The 21,852-nt window shown below is 31.6% G+C and overlaps 2 long non-coding RNA genes across 3 annotated transcripts in view; one reads left to right on the top strand and one right to left on the bottom strand.

Moving 5' to 3' along the window:
- LOC134686028 (uncharacterized) overlaps positions 1-21,852 on the top strand; it is a 33,240-nt gene that overhangs the window by 150 nt on the left and 11,238 nt on the right. Inside the window, exon 1 of one of the 2 annotated variants that reach the window (XR_010101506.1) lies at positions 19,663-19,867. The exons of the other annotated variant lie outside the window; for it this stretch is intronic. This is a non-coding gene — a long non-coding RNA (uncharacterized LOC134686028). Of the gene's footprint in view, positions 1-19,662; positions 19,868-21,852 lie in introns of those variants that run through there. 2 annotated transcript variants of the gene reach the window in all.
- LOC134686027 (uncharacterized) lies at positions 1,497-19,520 on the bottom strand. Its single transcript, XR_010101505.1, has 4 exons — positions 19,408-19,520; positions 7,660-7,746; positions 5,638-5,722; positions 1,497-1,550 (listed from the first exon to the last, which is right to left on the bottom strand). It is a non-coding gene; the product is annotated as an uncharacterized LOC134686027 (long non-coding RNA).

The following is a 21,852-nucleotide window of genomic DNA, read 5'->3' as shown; positions in this document are numbered from 1 at the left end:
GTCTGGAGCTGGCATGTCAGTTAACTGCTAGTAGTCTGTTGTTATTTATGTATTATTGTTATTTTATTTATTTTCTTTTGTTACATCTTTTGACATCGGACTCGGACTTCTCTTGAACTGAATTTTAATGTGCATATTGTTATTCTTTTACTTTTCTACATTGGCTAGAGGTATAGGGGGAGGGTTGAGATCTCATAAACATGTTTAACCCCGCCGCAATTTTGCGCCTGTCCCAAGTCAGGAGCCTCTGGCCTTTGTTAGTCTTGTATGATTTTAAATTTTAGTTTCTTGTGTATAATTCGGAGTTTAGTATGATATCCATTATTACTGTACTATTATGCATATTTTAGGGGCCAGCTGAAGGACACCTACGGATGCGGGAATTCTCGCTACATTGAAGACCCATTGGTTGCTTTCGGCTGTTGTTTGCTCTATGGTCGGGTGGTTGTCGCTTTGACATATTCACCATTTCCTTTCTCAATTTTATTTGTTGCACTATGATTTTTGCCTTTGTCTCAATAGCAGCTAACTTTTTATATATATTGTACATGTACATGCAAGTCGTCAAAACATCAACCCAAAAATGTAAGATCTGTAAGTTTGCTTTCGCAATTTTTTTGTTCTTCCCATGCCGGGATTCTAACCCATGTTACTGAGATATTGTGACACCAAATCTGTACAATTTTTAAACACCAGAGAAGAGCAGATGATTTAAACACTTTTGTGTAATCCAGCATTATATAAGATGTTTTTGTGTCTAATGTTATAGTGCAGTTTGAGCACTCAAAAACATGTTCATTATGTCAACTGGTTGTGTTTGGTTGCTGTCCGCCATATTAAATGGATTTCCTTTTTTTTGTTTTTTGCTTAAATTTGTCTATTAGCTTTCTCTTTTGAAATTAAAAGAAAACAGTTCACAAATTAGGTGTGCTGGGCTTATTTTAATTAACCTTCATCAGAAACATACAAACAAAAATTTGACAGCAAATGATGTAGATACCATTATCTTGGGACTTAATAAGCCCATGTATAACGATCTTTAAATTAAGGCTTTTGCTTATTGTTGAAGACTTCAGGTGACCTGTACTTGTTTACATCAGTGCCCTATATGCAGGGCTAGTAGTTGTCTCAATTGCAATCATTCCATGTATCCTTGCTTTTGTATCATTTAAAGACTTCAATTCTTAAATCATTTAAGTTAACACATTTTAATTTCAAAACATTCAACAGATATTTTCAAATAACAAATTTTGTAAACAACAGATATAATTGGTAACTGGTAATTATTTTACAGTCAATATGTTTTTATATTTATCAAGAGGCATCATAATCATGTTCATTAAATTCTTTCCTTGTCAGACTGTTACTGATCTCAAAACCAGTGAAAATTGCAAGTAGCTTTTAGTTTTTAGTAGTGCTATTTTGATAAGATGTGTAATTTTTCGTCATTTCTTTTGATGTTCTGTCATAATCAGTCAGACTTATTTCACCAAAATGTTTTCAAATTCTCCTAGGCTAGTACTTCAAAGTGCTCTTTTTTCAATAATAATCTGAAATACACAAAATCAACAGGTTAGTAACTTCATAATGTACAAACTTTAACATGTCAGATTAATATGATTAAGAAAATGATGTGCAGCGCAGCCGCGTTATTTGACTGACCAGTTGGTACATGTTTGGACACAATATTCAAGCATGATAGACTGTCTGTATTTGGATTTTGATCAGAATCATGAGAAAAAAAAATCCCCCTCCCCCAATTTTTTTCAACCCCCTTTCAGTAATTACCCCAAAACTTAATCCCAGCCTTTGTGGTATGGTACTTTGCAGTACAATTTTAAAGAAATCCATACACTTAAACACAAAATATTGTCTGGAAATTAGAAAAATGATTGTTTTTGACCCCCTATTTCCTGAACGTTTGAGGCAATTACCCCTTTAAACAATTTCAGAGAGATTAGTACACTGGCACACAAGTTAATGTCTGGAAACTACAAAAATGCTTCTTTTTTGCCCCTAATTTCTAAACTGTTGGTATCATCACCCCAAAAATCAACCCAACCTTCCTTTTTGGTATTAAACCTTGTGTAAAATTTCATGGATATCCATTCCCTTAAACTATATAATTATCCGGAAACCATATGTGTCAACATACATCGCTAACAACAACATCATACCATAATATGACTCAATTTTATTCTTCGAACTTATAAAGATCAGGACGCTGTTAATTACTTTTTAATTGTTTAACATTTTACAATGGGGGGCTTTTATTTATAGCTTATTACAATATATATGGTAATTATTTTTGCTAAAGGCTGAAAGCAAACCACTGAACTGTCATTGTTCATAAAGATAGTTTTCATGGCCAATCTTAGCACATCTCTTCATTTTTACATGATGATCATTTTGAAAATCAGTCATTGTTATTTGTGGAAACCCTTCTTGGAATTTAGTGAAACTTGAATATATAAGCATAACCATTTTTATGATAAAAAAATTCAAAATATTTTCATTTCCTGTATCTACATGATCTAATTAATAAAGGATTTTAGTATTTTTGCAGTTAACATTAATCTGTAGCTTCTTTCTAGGGTTTAATATAAAACCAAGAGTGCACACGCTGAAATGTCTCGCCTTCTTTTGTAGTCCTTAAAATAAAGCTTTATTACAATTGAAACATAACCTTAACATTAACCAAAAAAACTAAAAATTGACCACTAAACCATGAAAATGAGGCCAAGGACAGGCAAGGTGAGATGAACCATACTAGGCACACATCTATACAGCTAATAATTCTTCCATACAACTTATATATTTCCATACACCTAATATAGTTATTATAGCAGTAGACTTATTGCATATAGTATTAGATAAAAAGACAAAAACTCAAAAACTTAACTTTGACCACGTGCACTGACCATGAAAATGAGGTCAAGGGCAGATGACACATACCAGCTAGAAATGTACACCTAACAATCATTCTGTTATTATTTCCATACACCAAATATATTAGACCTATTGCAAATAGTATATGAAAAACAGAAAAAAACCCACAAAAACGACACCTGCCAGTTGGACATGTACACCTTACAGTCCTCCATACACCAAATATACTAGACATATTGCTTTTAGTATCTGAGATATGGACTTGACGGTCAAGTTGACCACCAAAACTTAACCTTGTTCACTGATCCATGAAAGGAGGTCGAGGTCAAGTGAAAACTATATGACAGCCATGAGGACCTTGCAAGGTACTCACATACCAAATATAGTTATCCTATTACTTATAATAAGAGAGAATTTCACTTTACAAACCAGATGCTCCGCAGGGCACAGCTTTATAAAACCACAGAGGTTGAACCCTGAACAGTTGGGGCAAGTATGGACACAACATTTAAGCTTGATACAGCTCTGAATTTGGATTGTGATTAAATAGTTGACACAAGATAGGTTTCTGACACAGAATGAATGTGGTCTAAGGACTTACACTTAATAAACTGTTATCACAGAGATATGTATCCCTTTTTTGTAATTTTGATTATGCAATGTTGAAATTAAATAGCAATATTTTAACATGTAAGTTATGCAAATATTCATGTAATTTTGATTATGCAAATTTGAAATTAAATAGCAATATTTTAACATGTAAGTTATGCAAATATTCATGTAATTTTGATAATGCAATGTTGAAATTAAATAGCAATATTTTAACATATAAGTTATGCAAATATTAAAAGTCTATGAACAATGACTGAAGGTACATGGCTAAACAATCTTCATGGAATGAGATGTGCCAATGATAAATATAATACAACTGCATACCAATTACCATTGACTCATAATAAGTAGCTCCCTTTAAACGAACCTAAACACAAACATTAACTTTTAAACTATGTAAAAGTTTCAAAGTCAATGAACCATGATCAGGGGTGGGGCTATATAATCTCCATGAAAACAACACTTTCAAATGACAATAAATTTGCATACCAAATATTATTGACTTAACATTAGCAGTTCATCTTAAACTGATATTATCACACACTAATACATGTAAACTAAGCAAAAGTTTTAAAGTCAATAGACCATGACTGAGGGGGCAGGGCCAAATATTCCATGGAAATGAGATGTGCTAATGTTTATAAAACTGAACACCAATTAACATTGGCCTACCACTATTGGTTCCCCTAGAACTGACCTTATCACAAACTTATACATATGATTCTAATGATATCTAATTTTATACAAGTATCTTCATTAACATTAACACCACTAAGGGTCAATTATAGATGGTCCCTCAAAATATGACGTCATAGAAAAAAACTGTTGATTGCACCCTAAATACACGGTTAGATTTGACATATATACAAGAACCCAAATAATTCATTTTTTGATGAAATCAAACAAAATTTAATTTTGGACCCTTTGGCTTTGGACCCTCATTCCTTAACTGTTTGGGACCAAAACTCCCAAAATCAATAACAACCTTCCTTTTGTGGTCATAAACTTTGTGTTAAAATTTCATAGATTTCTATTCACTTATACTATTAAAGTTATTGTGCAAAAACCAAGAAAAATGCTTATTTGGGCCCTTTTTGGCCCCTAACTCCTAATCTGTTGGGACCAAAACTCCCAAAATCAATTTGAAACTTCCTTTTCTAGTCTTTAACCTTGTGTTTAAATTTCATAGGTTTCTATTTACTTCTACTAGTTATAGTGTGAAAACCAAATGTCTTCGGATGACAACAACAACGACACCAACCTCATACCAATATACGACCAAAATTTTGAATTTTTGCAGTCGTATAAAAATCTTAACTTTTTTTCAAGTAGACACTCAACCATGAAAATTAGGTCAAGGACATTAGACATGTGACGGAGAGAAACTTGGTAACCTGAGGCATTTTGGTATATATTCAAAGTATGAAGCATCCAGGTCTTCATCCTTCTAAAATATAAAGCTTTTAAGAATTCAGCTAACTCCGCTGCTGGCCCCCAGAACATTATATATATGTCGAGCTTTCTGCAACAAAAGTTGCAGGCTCGACAATAAGATGATGTGGTATAATAGTCTATTTTCACATTATCAACTTTTGACTCGGATTCTATGTTTTTTCAACAGGTTTTAATACCTTCTCTGTGGTAAGACATCTTGGTACTCTGTCACTACAAACACCCGAAAGAAATAAATTCAAAAATATAAATGGTGCAGTTATGGCGGAAGGTTTACTGTTTTCTGATGATTTAGTCATGTATAGAAAACATAATGGCATATGCATTAAACAGTTGACTTCCCTCAAATTTGTTCCGATTAAAGTGGGTACATGTAAATAGGAAATTTGTCTATTGCCAATGACACAATATCCACCTTGAATGACATGGACATCAAATAACTGATACCATGGATACTGTGTCATACTTTCACAGATTTCTATGAAACTTTGCAGATGCTTTTATGATTGCATTTTTAGTTGTGCTAATGTTGATGGTATGTTTTAATATACATGTACTGCCCACTTTAAACAAATTTTATTGTTTCACATACAGTTATTACCATCTTACCCAATACATCGTTGATGCATACTCGAGGTACATGTATTAATACAAATATAAACATTACTTTAAATTTATGTTTACCTTCATTTGATATCCTTAATCTTCAGTCAAACTTTCCGACTCCTCAACCATGTTTTTGTCAACAGAGGAAATTTACCTCCTTTATCTACAATAAAATCCTAATTAAAACTAGACCTTACAAAAAACTCTGTGGCTAATTTATTAAATAATTAGGAGTTGACTGACAATTTCAACCATTCATGATACTTATTTGATGATCTTTTCTTGTTGATCATTTTTGCGACTTAAACTAAAATTTCTCTCCATCTATATGTTATTTGTTTAGATGACATCAAGTGATGGTTATAATCATTCATTTATAGGTCTAGGTTAGCTTTTAAGGGCATACAATACAGTTACAGAGGAGGTAATGACGTTGCTAATGCAAAATGTTATTTTCGCGACATCAAACTTTAACATACCAGAGAAAAATGCATTTTTCGACTGATTTTTATCATTCAAACTGAATTTATTTGAAAACGAGTTCATGGAACCCCATTTTTCAAAACAGCAATTTGTTTGACTTTCAATTTGCAGGGAGATTATGTGACCCAAATTTTATAAAACTGTAAATAAAGGATTTTTTTTAATTTTGATAAACATAAAGCCAAAATTGACATATTTTTCCTCAATTCATGAACATTTGACAAATACGAGTTATTTCGGAATAAAAAATGCATAATTTTTTAGGATACTTATAAAATACAGAAATTACCGATTATTTAAAGTCATAAGAAACCTCAAATTAAAAAAAAATATGCATATGTTTTTTATAACTAAATGGTTAGTTTTCATTAAACAACTTATGTACATATACTTTTTTCTGATGAAAATTCTTTAATTTGTCCACATTTAGAAGAAGAGTACTTTTTTTTAATTGCTTGCTGCCAGCAAGCAATTTGCCGACATATTTTCAGTATGCATAGTGACCCGAGTGTAACCCTCCTCGTAAAAATCCGGTGACCACAATACGCATGGATCTGTCATTGAAATAAACAAATATCTGATTATACATGTTAAACACATGCTCAATACCCATGCTTTTTGTGATTTGTTTAAACTCGGCTTCAAATCACGGCATTTAATGAGCAGCCATATTTGTTCAATCATAACAAACAGAGAGAGAAAAAAATTGGCGATTCTATGATATATTTGCGAAAATAATGATAAAATCCTGCACATAGGACTAAGTTTATGAATGTATACATCCATTGGTTCAAGAATTGGACAAACATTATTTTTCACCACTCACTCGTTTCATATGACTTTAACAAAAAACAATTTGTGTTTATCTTTTATAACAAAAAAAATGTCTTTTTTTAGAAAGAAGAAAATACGGCCACATATCTGAATTTTGAGCAAATATACAAAATTTCGACCTCATTTTTCTCAAAAAGTAGCACATGAAGGTATATCTTCATATTTGATTTAATCAGGTTAAAAATAGCCTATATGCAAATTTTCACGAACTTGTAAATACAGGATCAAAACTGTACGGTATGCCATTAAGAGAAATTCAGGCCATTGTGTAAGGACAAGGATAAAATATTGATTATTAGAACATGCTTTCAGTAACTGCTATAAATCTCAGATGTGTATTTCATGTGTTTTTGTTTTAGGATTTTTTATTGTGCTTTGACTTTGTATTGATCTTAGAATTAAGCCCTTTTCAAATGATTTTTATAGTTTGCTAGTTGAGATGTTGCACCACTGTCATAGGTTAGAAGGAGGGTTTCGTGCCAGCAACCATTTTTAATGTTTTACAAACTCCATGTGTCTGTCTCAATTCAGGAGCTTGTAATTCAGTAGTTTGTTGCTGTATATCATAACAGTTTATCGTTCAATGTTTTGTTAATAAATCAGGCCCTAAGTTGTTCATTGGTAATTTCAAGTCCTTGACGTTGTATAGCTCATTGTTGAAGGATGTACAGTTACCTATGGATGTTAATTTTTATCTCACTGGTCTCTCATGGAGAGTTGTTTCATTTACAATCATACCACATCTTCTTATTTTTACAAAACATTTAAATAAGTATACTTCACCTTAGAAGCTGCAAACAAACTGGTACAGTCCAAGTTCCTTTTCTCTTTGTTTCTTCAACATCATTTGTATGAATGTATCTGCAACATCTACAAGGAAAAATTGTTTCTGTAAAAATGATAAACGTACTTAAATCTTGTACGTAATAAAAAACAAGAGGCTCTAAAGAGCCTGTGTCGCTCACCTTGGTCTATGTGCATATGAAACAAAGGACACAAATGGATTCATGACAAAATTGTATTTTGGTGATGGTGATGTGTTTGAAGTTCTTACTTTACTGAACGATTCTGCTTCTTACAATTATATTTATAATGAACTTTGCCCATTAGTAACAGAGAACTATATTTGGTAAAAATTTACATAAATTTACCAAATTAATGAAAATTGATAAAAAATGACTATAAAGGGCAACAACTCCTTAAGGGGTCAATTGACCATTTAGGTCATTTGACTTATTTGTAGATCTTACTTTGCTGAACATTTTTGCTGTTTACAGTTTATCGCTATCTATAATAGTATTCAAGATAAATAAAAACGGCAAAATTTCTTTAAAAATTACCAATTGGAGGGCAGCAACCCAACAACCAGTTGTCCAATTCATCTGAAAAATTCAGGTCAGATAGATATTGACTTGATTAACAATTTAACTTCTTGTCAGATTTGCTCTAGATGCTTTGGTTTCATAGTTATAAACAAAAAACTGCATTTTACCCCTATGTTCTATTTTTAGCCGTGGCGGCCATCTTGGTTGAATGGCCAGGTCATCGGACACATTTTTCAAACTAGATACCCCAAAGATGATTGTGGCCTAGTAGTTTCAGTGGAGATTTTGTAAAAGATTACTTAGATTTATGAAAAATGGTTAAAGATTGACTATAAAGGGCAATAACTCCTAAAGGGGTCAACTGACCATTTTGGTCATGTTGACTTATTTGTAGATCTTACTTTGCTGAACATTATTGCTGTTTACAATTTATCTCTATCTATAATAATATTCAAGATAATAACCAAAAACAGCAAAATTTCCTCAAAATTACCAATTCAGGGGCAGCAACCCAACAACCGATTGACCGATTCATCTGAAAATTTCAGGGCAGATAGATCTTGATCTGATAAACATTTTTATTCCATGTCAGATTTCCTCAAAATGCTTTGGTTTTTGAGTTTTAAGCCAAAAACTGCATTTTACCCCTATGTTCTATTTTTAGCCGTGGCGGCCATCTTGGTTGGTTGACCAGGTCACGCCACACATTTTTTAAACTAGATACCCCAAAGATAATTGTGGCCAAGTTTGGATTAAATTGGCCAAGTAGTTTCAGAGGAGAAGATTTTTGTAAAAGATTACTTTAATTAACGAAAAATGGTTAAAAATTGACTATAAAGGGCAATAACTCCTAAACGGGTCAACTGACCATTTTGGTCATGTTGACTTATTTGTAGATCTTACTTTGCTGAACATTATTGCTGTTTACAGTTTATCTCTAACTATAATAATATTCAAGATAACAACCAAAAACAGCAAAATTTCTTCAAAATTACCAATTCAGGGGCAGCAACCCAACAACCGATTGACCGATTCATCTGAAAATTTCAGGGCAGATAGATCTTGACCTGATAAACATTTTTACCCCCCATGTCAGATTTGCTCTAAATGCTTTGGTTTTTGAGTTATAAGCCAAAAACTGCATTTTACCCCTATGTTCTATTTTTAGCCGTGGCGGCCATCTTGGTTGACCGGGTCACGCCACACATTTTTTAAACTAGATACCCCAATGATGATTGTGGCCAAGTTTGGTTTGATTTAGCCCACTAGTTTCAGAGGAGAAGATTTTTGTAAAAGCTAACGCCGGACAACGGACGCCGGACGCAAAGTGATGAGAAAAGCTCACTTGGCCCTTTGGGCCAGGTGAGCTAAAAATGGGGTCACCGTTCACAACCTGCCTTCGAAAGAAGCATACATTTTTGTAAAGGTACCTTTTTTCTGTTGAACTAATAGCAGAAATAAAGGTATTAAATACAGAAATAAGAGAACTTAATTACAGAAATCACTCAAATTTTACAATAGTTAAGTTTAAGAACAGCTTAATTGAAAATAATAATAAAAAATAAAGGTCACAGATGAGTTCCAAAAAATGGCATTTTTATACCAAAGGGAGATAATTTTGAGCAATTTTAATGATGATCTACATTTTACAATTCATCTGAGGCCATAAAAAATTGATTTTTTTAAATTATTTTTGTACCATATGATAAAGTAACAACTACTTAAGGTAACAAATAAAAGGAGTATAGGTAAGGTTCCAATTTTGGCCTCAAATTTCAAATTCATCTAACGAAAGATTTTGGACACTTTTTAAACTCTTAACTGTCTATTTCAATTGATTCAATTAGTTAATGTGAAAGATTTTGACTGACTTAGTTATTAAAAACGCTCAGATTCAAGCTTTCGTATGAAAAATCTATTGAATTGCCAAAAAATGTAACTTTTCTGATGGTTTTTGTCAAAAAATGAAAGTGGCCGCATCTGTGTTCATCCTCAACCTTTACATGTATATATATATTATGTATTATCATTAAATACAATTAAAGAACCGTAGTGAGCACACTCACATACCCAACGTCCCCACATTGTCATTGGAGAAATTAAATTAGTGTAAGAAAAAAAAATTGTATAAGAAAAATTAATTTCCTGCCAATATGCACATCTAAATAGTATGTCCTTATTATCTACAAAATTTCATGAAATTCTGTTGTGTGGTTTCAGAGGAGTTGAGATGACAAACTGTTGCAGAAGTACATTGAAGCAAATAAGTACAAAGGGGCGTAACTCCTAGAAAAAAAATTAAATCACAATTTCCCGTCGATATGCAGAACTACATCGTATGTCCTTATTATCTGAAAAGGTTTCGTGAAATTCTGTTGTGTGGTCTGAGAGGAGTTGCCATAACAAACTGTTGCAGTAGAACATTGAAGTAAATAAGTCCAAAGGGGCGTAACTCCTAGGAAAAAAAATGAATCGCAATTTCCCGTTGATATGCACAACTACATAGTATGTCCTTATTTTCTGAAAAGGTTTCATGAAATTTTGTTGTGGGGTTTGAGAGTAGATGAGATGACAAACTGTTGTAGTAGTACATTAAAGTAAATAAGTTCAAAGGGGCGTAACTCCTAGAAAATAAATTGAATCGCAATTTCCCGTCGATATGCACAACTACATAGTATGTCCTTATTATCTGAAAAGGTTTCGTGAAATTCTGTTGTGTGGTTTGAGAGGAGTTGCGATGACAAACTGTTGCAGTAGTACATTAAAGTAAATAAGTTCAAAGGGGCGTAACTCCTAGAAAAAAAATTGAATCGCAATTTCCCGTCAATATGCACAACTACATAGTATGTCCTTATTATCTGAAAAGGTTTCATGAAATTCTGATGCATGGTTTGAAAGGAGTTGTGATGACAAGAAACAGGACTGACGGACGGACGAACAGGTCAAAAACATTATACCCTCCGCAACTCATTGCATGGGGTATAATTAACATTTCAATATTATAAATGAACACGAATAATTACAATATCATAATGTAAGGGGAAAATTTACACTTTCATTTAAGACAGAAACCGTCTAAAATTTACCAAAAAATCTAAAATTTTGAAGATTGCAGTAATTTAGCATAACTTAATGATGCTAGTACCTGATATATGCATTGTATTGTCAAAAACATCCTATATTTATTTAGCAGAAGCATGCTACTTTCCAATAAATAGCTTAAGGATTACATTTTCACAATTTTGTAAAACTGCTATATTTTGGGGCCAAAAAGGGGTCTTACTGAATCTACTCCTTTGTAATGAAAAAATAAATGTTTATTTTTCTCTTAAATTTTTATACATGTACCCTCGAGCCTCCTTATTGTAACTTATAGTAGTTTCTGGTTTTATCATTGTTGAAGGCCATACAGTGACCTAAAGTTGTTAATTTCTAATGTAATTGTGTCTATTGTGTGCATTTTAAATGCATAAATTGTTTTATATGTATATTATTTTTAAACTTCTCTGTAACCTTTGTACTTGCATGGTTTTATGAGAATAAACTATCTTATCTTATCTAGAGACTAGATTTGTCTCATTGGCAATCATACAGTGTACCATATTTTCTTTTTAATTTGTTGACTTAATATTCTGAATATTTAAACACCTATTCACATATTTTTAAACTAGAAATCAATGGTGGATCTAGAAATTTTCATAAGAGGGGGCCCTTTTACTGCCTAAGAGGGAGTCCCTACTCGAGTCATTCCCTATACAATCAACTAAATTTTTCTAACAAAAGGTGTTGTCAGACCGGGCCCCCTGATTCTGCCTATCTTGAAACATAATAGTGAGTTGTCTCATTGGCAATCATACAGTGTACCACATTTTCTTTTTAATTTGTTGACTTAATATTTTCAACACCTATTCACATATTTTTAAACTAGAAAACAATGGCGGATCTAGAAATTTTCATAAGAGGGGGCCCAAAGACTGCCTAAGAGGGGGTCCCCACTTCAGTCTTTTCCCCTAACATTATGATATTGTAAAGTCAATTGTAAAATACTGGTATAGATTTAAAAATCTTACAACTGAATTCAGTCTATTGAAAGATGCTTATAAATGCAGCCAAGAGCTTCACAAATCTAACATAACTTCTTCTGCCAGTTCTCATTTGCTAGTAGAAAAAGTTTTTGAAATTAAACAAGAAGTAAAACATTTTGGACAATATAAATTTTTGAACATATCTAGCAAATTAATTCACACTAAATATATTAGAAATTGGTATGCTAGCCAAAATAAAGCTTCTGATAGAAAACTGTATAATAATGTGAAATTTAAGCTACAGTCATGCTTCAATGATTCCCTATATATATAAACAGTGGCGGATCCAAAAATTTTCATAAGTGGGGCCCACTGACTGACCTAAGAGGGGGCCGCTCCAGTCACGCTTCAGTGATTTCCTGTATAAGCAACCAATTTTTTCCAAAAACTAGAGGCTGTGTCGCTCACCTTGGTCTATGTGAATATTAAACAAAGGACGCAGATTGATTCATGACAAAATTGTGTTTTGGTGATGCTGATGTGTTTGAACATCTTAATTTACTGAACATTCTAGCTGCTTACAATTATCTCTATCTATAATTGACTTGGCCCAGTAGTTTCAGAGGAGAAGATTTTTGTAAAACATTACTAAGTTTTACGAAAAATGGTTAAAAATTGACTATAAAGGGCAATAACTCCTAAATGGGTCAACTGACCATTTCAGTCATGTTGACTTATTTGTAAATCTTACTTTGCTGAACATTATTGCTGTTTACAGTTTATCTCTATCTATAATAATATTCAAGATAATAACCAAAAAACAGCAAAATTTCCTTAAAATTACTAAATCAGGGGCAGCAACCCAACAATGGGTTGTCTGATTCATCTGAAAATTTCAAGGCAGATAGATCTTGACCTGATTAACAATTTTACACCATGTCAGATTTGCTCTAAATGCTTTGGTTTTTGAGTTATAAGCCAAAAACTGCATTTTACCCCTATGTTCTATTATTAGCCATGGCGGCCATCTTGGTTGGTTGGGCGGGTCACCGGACACAATTTTTTTTAACTAGATACCCCAACGATGATTGTGGCCAAGTTTGGATTAATTTGGCCCAGCAGTTTCAGAGGAGAAGATTTTTGTAAAAGTTAACGACGCCGGACGCCAAGTGATGAGAAAAGCTCACTTGGCCCTTCGGCCCAGGTGAGCTAAAAAGGGGGAAGGCCCCCTCCTTAATGATAAATCCGCCCCTGATAAACCAATTTTTCCCACGAAAGGGGGGGGCCAAGGATCTGACTATGCATTGGGAACATGAGTACATGTATTAAATATACTGTTCCCAGCTGACACCTTATATGTATATGAAGTGCCCCCTCCCGAGATTCCTGTTTATTCAATTCAATTCAATATTTTATTGGAAAGAGCTCAATAGAGGCGTGATCCAAATACAGATAATTAATAATATTAAAACAACACACAAATGAAATAAAGATTCATGGAACAAGTCAAGCCAATTCTATGTATACAAATACATTATAAACTGATATTGATACCATAGACTTATATTTCAGTATTATTCTAGATTTTCATATATTTACTTAAAACACACAATATAAGATATTTATATATATATGTATATATGTATATAGACAAACTACTGTCAAGGATTATTATCTGATGAAACGGTATGGTGGTCTCTCAAATCAAGAGCTTCTTCAATATACATACAAATAGATTTTAATTCCTTTTCCGACATAGGATTTAACATTTTGGTAAAATTTTCTTCCAAATTATTTAAATTTATATCATTAATTTTATATTTAGATCTAATTTTGTTATATTGCAGACATTCAATCAAGAAATGAATCTCATTTTCAATTTTTCCTGTGCAAAATTTACAAAATCTCTCATTAGATGGTATTTTTGGTCTTGCATACCTCCCAGTTTCTATTGCTAATGAGTGTGCATTATTCTTATTATTAATTAAGTGAGTTTTTTTCAATTAACCCTTTCCTCCATTGAATTTTTTTTTTTGCATACTTGATTCGCATAGGATTTTTTTGATAAAATGCTGAACATATGCTTTAAAGTATTAAGGCATTGCGAAAAACAACTATTTCATCAAATAAATTTGAGTCGGATATATATATATTCCTATGATATTCCTTTTCATAATGGATACCAATTTTATTAAGTCAACTGCAGACACTTTGTAGTCAAAGTGTTTCAACTGAGGTACTACAAAGGCGTCAAAAGGCGTCATTATTGAGTAAGGGGGGTGGCGTCAAAAGGCGTCATTATGGAGGAAAGGGTTAAAGGTATTTAGGAATATTAAAATTTAAATATTCTTGTTGTTTAAATTTTACTAAAATATAAAAGTTTACCACAGTGTCCATCTTTTATTTTAGAAAGTTAAAATATAATTTTATTTTTGTAGAAATCTTCTAGTTTCTGTTTGAAATTACTATTACGATGCTTTTTAAAGGGTATTGCAATATATTTCATTAATTCAGATAGTTTATAAGACCATGAATTTTCTCTATTTGTGAGAGTTTTGTCCACTTCAAAAGGCTTAAGCAGCCTTGAAAATTTCATGCGGACCACCAGACTGTTCACCAATATTATTGAGACGCTCAAAATATTTACACATAAGTTGATAACATTTAATGCGAATGGGTAAAGTGCCTAATTCACACCGCACTGCTAGATTGGAAGACTTTCCATGAACCACAAGTATGTTTTTAAATATGGAGTTTTGTGTTTTGTCTAATGTACTGTTGTCTATAAATGCTTCAAAAGGTTCAAGTCCAGTTTCCATTCAGTACTATGTTTTTGTAAAGAATCAAGAGAGTTCTGGAGACCATCTGCATATTCCGATATCAATAATAAATCATCATACAATAAATGGTTCACTTTTTGACCATTTAAATTTACTGCACTAGTTAAGTTTGTAACTAAGTATTTTTCTATGTCATCAACAAATATATTACTGTAAATTCAGAAATTATTGCATGCATTTATTATTGACTTAAACTGTCACCTTGTTTGACACCCTGATTATCAAGAAAAGGCTAATTGGTAAACATATTTTGATATTTACATGAATATAAGGTATTAGAGTACATGTCATGCAGTATATATTATAAAATTTGCCTTGTATTTCTTTATTTTGTAATTTTAAGAACAGAGCTGATCTCCAGACACTGTCAAAAGCCCTTAATCTACAAAACACACATATAGTTTCTTTTTACATTTAAACAAATATTTGTTTATTTTTGTTTTTAAAATAAAGACATGATCTACAGTTCTGTAATTTTTTTCTAAAACCACCTTGATTTGAAAAAAATAAATTATGTGTTTCAAGAAAATCACTAAGTCGTTTTTGTAAAATGGATGTAAAGACTTTACCAAGACAGCTTGTTATGCTTATTAGATAGTAAGGAAAAACTCCTTAAAAAGTTTAGCAAAGATCCAATTGTTAGGACATCTTATTTTTCACTATTAAAATTGTACAGAAAAACTAGAAAACAGAAATTAAAGGAATTTAGACGAAGTATAATGGATGAACTTGACAACCTTCATGAAAATAATCCTAATAAATACTGGAGTTTACTAAAGGATTTATCAAAAGATACAAACAAATCTACATCTCCAGACATTCCATGTAATACATGGTTTGACTATTTTAAAGAGCTAAATAAAAGCAAAATTAATGCAACCGATAACAATTTTATTAATCGATTTAAGCAATTGGAAAAGGAAAAAATATTCTCAGAACTTGACTTCCAAATTAGTGATAAAGAAATAATTACAGCTATATACACATTAAAAAATAAGAAGTCAAGTGGCTTTGACATGATCCTAAATGAAATGCTAAAATGTAGCCAGTCATTTCTATTAACAAGTTTTAAAAAATTATTTAATCATATTCTTTTAACTGGCTCCTTCCCTACTATGTGGGCAAAAGGATTTATAGTGCCAATATTCAAAAGTGGTTCTACTGATGACCCCTCAAATTATAGGGGTATAACCATTGGAAGTGCACTAGGAAAACTATTTGCAAAAATATTAAACATAAGGCTAGAGAATTTTTTATCAAAGAGAAATATAATATGTAAAGAACAGATTGGTTTTTGCAAGAAAAAAAGAACAAGTGACCATATGTTTGTTCTCAAAACATTAATAGAAAAATATACTCAAATGGGCCCTAAACTTCTCTTTTCTTGTTTTGTCGATTTCAAAAAGGCATTTGATACAGTTTGGCATATATGGGTCTCTTCTATAAACTAAGACAATATGGCATCAGTGATTTATATTATAATGTTATTAAAAGCATGTATAAAAAGACTGAGTTGAATGTGAGAATGAGCAAATCTCACATGACAGACTCCTTCTCATCTAATATAGGGGTTCGCCAAGGGGATAATCTCAGCCCTAATCTTTTTAAATTATTCATTAATGACCTCCCTGAAATATTTGATAAAACTTGTGACCCAGTTCAACTTGATTCAATTCAGTTGAACTGCTTATTATATGCTGATGATGTAGTTTTGCTGTCTGAAACTGCAGAAGGCTTACAAAATAGTTTAGATAAGTTGTGTCTGTACTGTAATAAACGGGGATTAGAAATTAACCTTAAAAAAACAAAAAGTTTGGTTTTCAACTGTACAGGAAAAATAAATCATTCATCTTTTAAATTAAATAATTGTCCTATTGACAAAGCTAGACAGTATACATATTTAGGAATAAACTTTAATTCCAGAGGCACTAATTTAGTGCCTCTGGAAGCTTTACAGAGGCTAAACATGATCTATATAAAAGAGGACTAAAAGCTCTTTTTAAAATTTATAAAATATTTAAAGGTCATAAACCCCAAATTAAAACTTTACTTCATATATTTGACCACACAGTTAAACCAATTTTAACTTATGGAAGTGAAATTTGGGATGCTTTAGATTCAAAAAAGTTAACTGAAAAAGGAGATTGTTATTTTGAAAAATTATGTAAAGAACTGCATATTGAATCAATTCATTCTAAAATATGTAAATTTTCACTGGGAGTAGGAAAGAGAAGCACAAATATGGCAGTGATAGGTGAGCTTGGGAGATATCCTTTTCGTACTTACAATGTATAACGTTTAACAAACTTGTACAGAGGACCAATTATTGTCTGAAGCTCTCCTTGTATCAAAATCCTTATCAAACCATAGTAAGAAAAGTTGGTTTAATTCTATAAATTCATTAGCAAAATATTAAGACATAGATTTATCACAAGTTTTTAATATGAAATCAAACTTGAAAAGATTTATTTTAAACAAACTTAAATCAAAGTATAATAAGTTGTGGTATTCATCTTTAAACGATGACAGAAAAAATATGTCATTTGGAAATAAACTTAGAACATACAGACTTTTTAAGAGAAATATATATTTTGAACCTTATTTGGCTATAGGTAATAGGAATCTGAGAATTCAGATGACAAAATTCAGAATTAGTAATCATGATTTATAAATAGAGAGAGGCAGATACAGGGGACTTCAGGCAATGGATAGAATTTGTAATCTTTGTTAAAAAGAAGTGGAAGATGAACTCCATTTTTTACTTAAATGTTCATCTTTGGAAAATGAGAGAGTTTCCATTATTTCCAACATAGTTAAAAGTTACAAAAACTTTCGCAATTTAGACTATCAATCACAATTTATTTGGCTAATGTCAAATGAAGATAGTCACATTTTTAATCAAGTAAGCAATTTAATTAATAAGTTAAATGTTGTTCGAAAACAACTATTAGAAACTTAGTGTACTTATATATTTTACTGTAAAAAGACAGAGGCATAATTTAGAAATTTAGATATTTATAAAGCTTCTCATTTTAAATGTAGGATCATAAAAACACCAGGGGAAAACCCAGAATATCTAAATTTAGTTTCCTATATTTATTTTTTTTTTAGGATCACTGTATTTGTCAAGTTGAAACATGATACATTTTATGAATGCACATTAGTGATCATTAGTGTGTCTTTCTTGTCTTTTCATTGTAATCATTGATTTAAATTTATGTATTCAAATAATTGTAATCATTATGTAATCATTGTACCAAATTTAACTTGTGATTATTCTGCCTGTAATGGGCGTCTTTAATTGACAATAAAATATATTTGATTTTGATTTATACCTCTATTGTTCCCACAATCAGATGCCATCATGGGTCACCAGATTTATAAATTGATGTCAATAGAGAAATGTTCCAAATTTTGGGGAATTTTTCTGAGTTAAGTATCTTATTAAAAAGTTTGGTCAAAAGTAAAACTAGAGTGTTTGACCACACCTTTAGAAATTCATTAATTATCAAATCAGGACCTCCAGATTTTCCCTTTTTTAACTTCTTAATACAGTCTTTGATTTCTTTACGTGTAATAGGGACATTAAGGGATGTATTAGAAAAGTTGTGATTTTTGTTCTCTATATTTTGATTTGTATCAGTTGTATCATTATTACTAGGATGAAATTTGAAAAAAAAAAGGCAGGACAAAATTTTTCATCCTAGCCTCCCCATAAAAATCAAATGGTAGCTCCATTTAGCTACCATTTGATTTTTATGGGGGGGGGGGGGTATGCTAGGATGTAAATTTTGTCCTGCCTTTTTTTTTTTCACTGTGTTCGGTCCTGCCAGAGACATATAATACATTGTATTATATGTCTCTGGTCCTGCCTTTTTTTTTTTTTTAGTTTATCCTGACTTTTTTACCAAAATTGTCTTATTTTTTTTTGCAAGTGTGTCATCCTGCTTTTTTTTTACTCAAAACTCCTGCCCTGCCTATTTTTTCAAATTTTATCCTAGCCCCAACCCCCCCCCCCCCCCCCCCTAAAATCACATGGATAGCTCCGTTAAAAGAAACTGTTTGTTTTTGCAGCTCAAAAGTTTATTAGGCCTAGTCACAAATCAATGGAAAAAAATGATCTGGCCATAATCGGCGAACATTTCAACAAACCATATTAATTCAAATAATTTACATTCTTAACATGACGGCTAAATATTTTATATCAGGCCGAACGTTCCCGGAATCTTCCGTTGAGACCCCCCCCCCCCCCCCCCCCCCCTCTTTATCCAAACGGGTATTTTAATGCGTGTTTCCTTAATGGCAGTTTTGAAAGAGAAATAATAGTAAGTGACTTGTTACCGAGAAAATTTAAGTTTTATGCATTTTACGTTTCAGATCTTATCAACACATCTTCATCTTCATCCTCAAGTTTCGTTTGCTCTGCCTTTACGGTCTCCTTTCGTACAGAAAAGTTAAGGCATATTACTACACGAATACTTATTATTAAAGTCGCAACATCCCTAGAAAGATCAATAAAATACAAATGTGTAATGATATCATGGTTTGTTCTACAAAGAACGATGAAATGTCTTGTCATTCTAAATCAAATTAAAACTCGACAGCGGACTATTTTTATGTGCATTTAGAACTTTGTTGACAGATTGCGATTCGTGCTCGCGTCGTCTGTCAAAGATGATTTGCAAATTTTTCATACTAGAAGCAAGGAGATTGAAAATTATTCACAGGAAAAACAGTTTGTTTTGAGGCAAACAAAATCAACATTCAATTAAATAAAAAAGAGAGTTAAGGAATTTACGTGGTAAGATTTTAATAGAACAAGCGAAAAAAGGATCTGAAAATGCAGTTATATGAGGGGGAGGACAGGGGGGTACCCTTTTTCCTTCTCTCACCTCTTTTCTCCTTTCTCCTACCCCTCTTCTCCTTATTTTTTTTTTAATTTACCGGAAAAAAGAGAGATATTTTATTTCTTCATATTTTATTTTTTTCTCCAACTTCTTCTTTTTCCCAACCTTCCTCTCCTTTCTCCTACCCCCTTTCTCCCACCCCTTTCTCCTACCTCCTTTCTCCCTGTCTCCCTTAGAAAATCAGTCCATAGCTAGTAATTTATGTTTGTAACTTGTTTTCCTAGGAAAATATGTCACAAGACTTGTTTTTCTAATAGTTTTTTTGTATCATAAATATATTTAAAATAGAAGATTTTTTTTTATAGATATTAAAGATTGGATAAAAGAAGAAATTTTTTTCCATTAAAAATGAAGAATATTTCCTTAATAACCTAATTATTAAAAACATAAATATTCAGTTTCCTTTGCTTATAACATTTTTTATAATAAAAGACATGGACATTTTTAGTCCAAATAATTATGACGTCTTGATAGGCTATTATATTTTTTTTCTTTGACGCCTTACTTTGTCAAATTATGACGTCTTGTAAGTTGAAAGGCTTTTATATTTTTTTTCTTTGACGCCTAAATTAGTTCGTCGAAGTAAGGCGTCAAAGAAAAAAAATATAATAGCCTTTCAAGCTGTCATAATTATTTGGACTAGGACATTTTTACCTAGGAATTCAATACTAATGACATGGACATGATTTTCTAGGAAAATATGACATGGACATGATTTCCTAGGAAAATTAGTCTGGAGACAAATTTTATTTACAGCTAATTTCCTAATGCATGTAATGCAAAACTTTGGTTGGCTTGCCTTCTTTGTTTGTATAATTGTTTATACATTGTACAAGCTTTGTTAATATGATTGACATGATGGTCATCTTTATATAATATATATATATAGGCATAGTTTAACCTGTATATTTAATATTTGAATTTAATTGGATATTATCCTAATGAGTGTACAATTTGAATACAAAGCAAGCAAGCTAACTTAAGTCTTGCTCTACATGCTTTAGGAAATTAGCTGTAACAGATTGATACACAACTCTTTCGTTTTGTCTATAACAATGTTAAAACATATTACATTCATATTCACTTTTAAAAATTAAAGGCAAAGACATTTAAACCTAGGACTTCTAATGACATGGACATGACTTTGTGGGAAAATTAATAGTCTGGAGACATAAATTTTATCAAAAATTTAACTATGTGACTCTTAAAAATTACTAAAACATAAGATTTAAATTTGCAAATGCAAGTAATTGAATCTTTTATAGGATTTTATAGGACATGATTACCTAGGAAAATTTGGTTGGGGACATTATATAACTAATATCGGACTAAATATATACTAGTAAATTTTGTAAACATGGACTTTTTATACTATATAGTAATATTTGTCCGCCCTGACATATTTTACCAGGACAAATTTATCACTCACACTTGTACTTGTTCGCCCTGGATCAATTTGCTCTGATTTTTTTTTATACTCCAGTGGCATAATGTTTATTATTTGAACATTACATGTTAAAGTTTGTTGAAAAATTTGCTGAATTTTTGTATTGCCACAACCAATTTATTATTTCCCCTATTTGCTTAGTCACTGTCATGATAGTAGAACACTGGAGTACAATGTATTAATTTATCTTCATTGCTATTTTTTAACAAAATAATTTGTTTTTTAATACAAGTCTCAGAATATATACAAAATGTAATTTTAAACGAACTTGTAAATCCTTGTATTAAATTCCTGTTTTCGTGATTTACAGTTCATACATCCATGACATCATTGTTTTTATTAATTCCAAGCTGACTACTAGCTTATAAATCAAAACAAAAAGTTTTTTTTTTTTATTATTGATCCATGAAAAGACAATTATCACAAAAATCA

The sequence above is a fragment of the Mytilus trossulus genome, chromosome 10 (genome assembly GCF_036588685.1).
Source record: "Mytilus trossulus isolate FHL-02 chromosome 10, PNRI_Mtr1.1.1.hap1, whole genome shotgun sequence".
In the NCBI taxonomy this organism is placed as follows: Eukaryota; Metazoa; Mollusca; class Bivalvia; order Mytilida; family Mytilidae; genus Mytilus; species Mytilus trossulus.
This window is presented reverse-complemented; position numbering and strand designations above follow the sequence as displayed.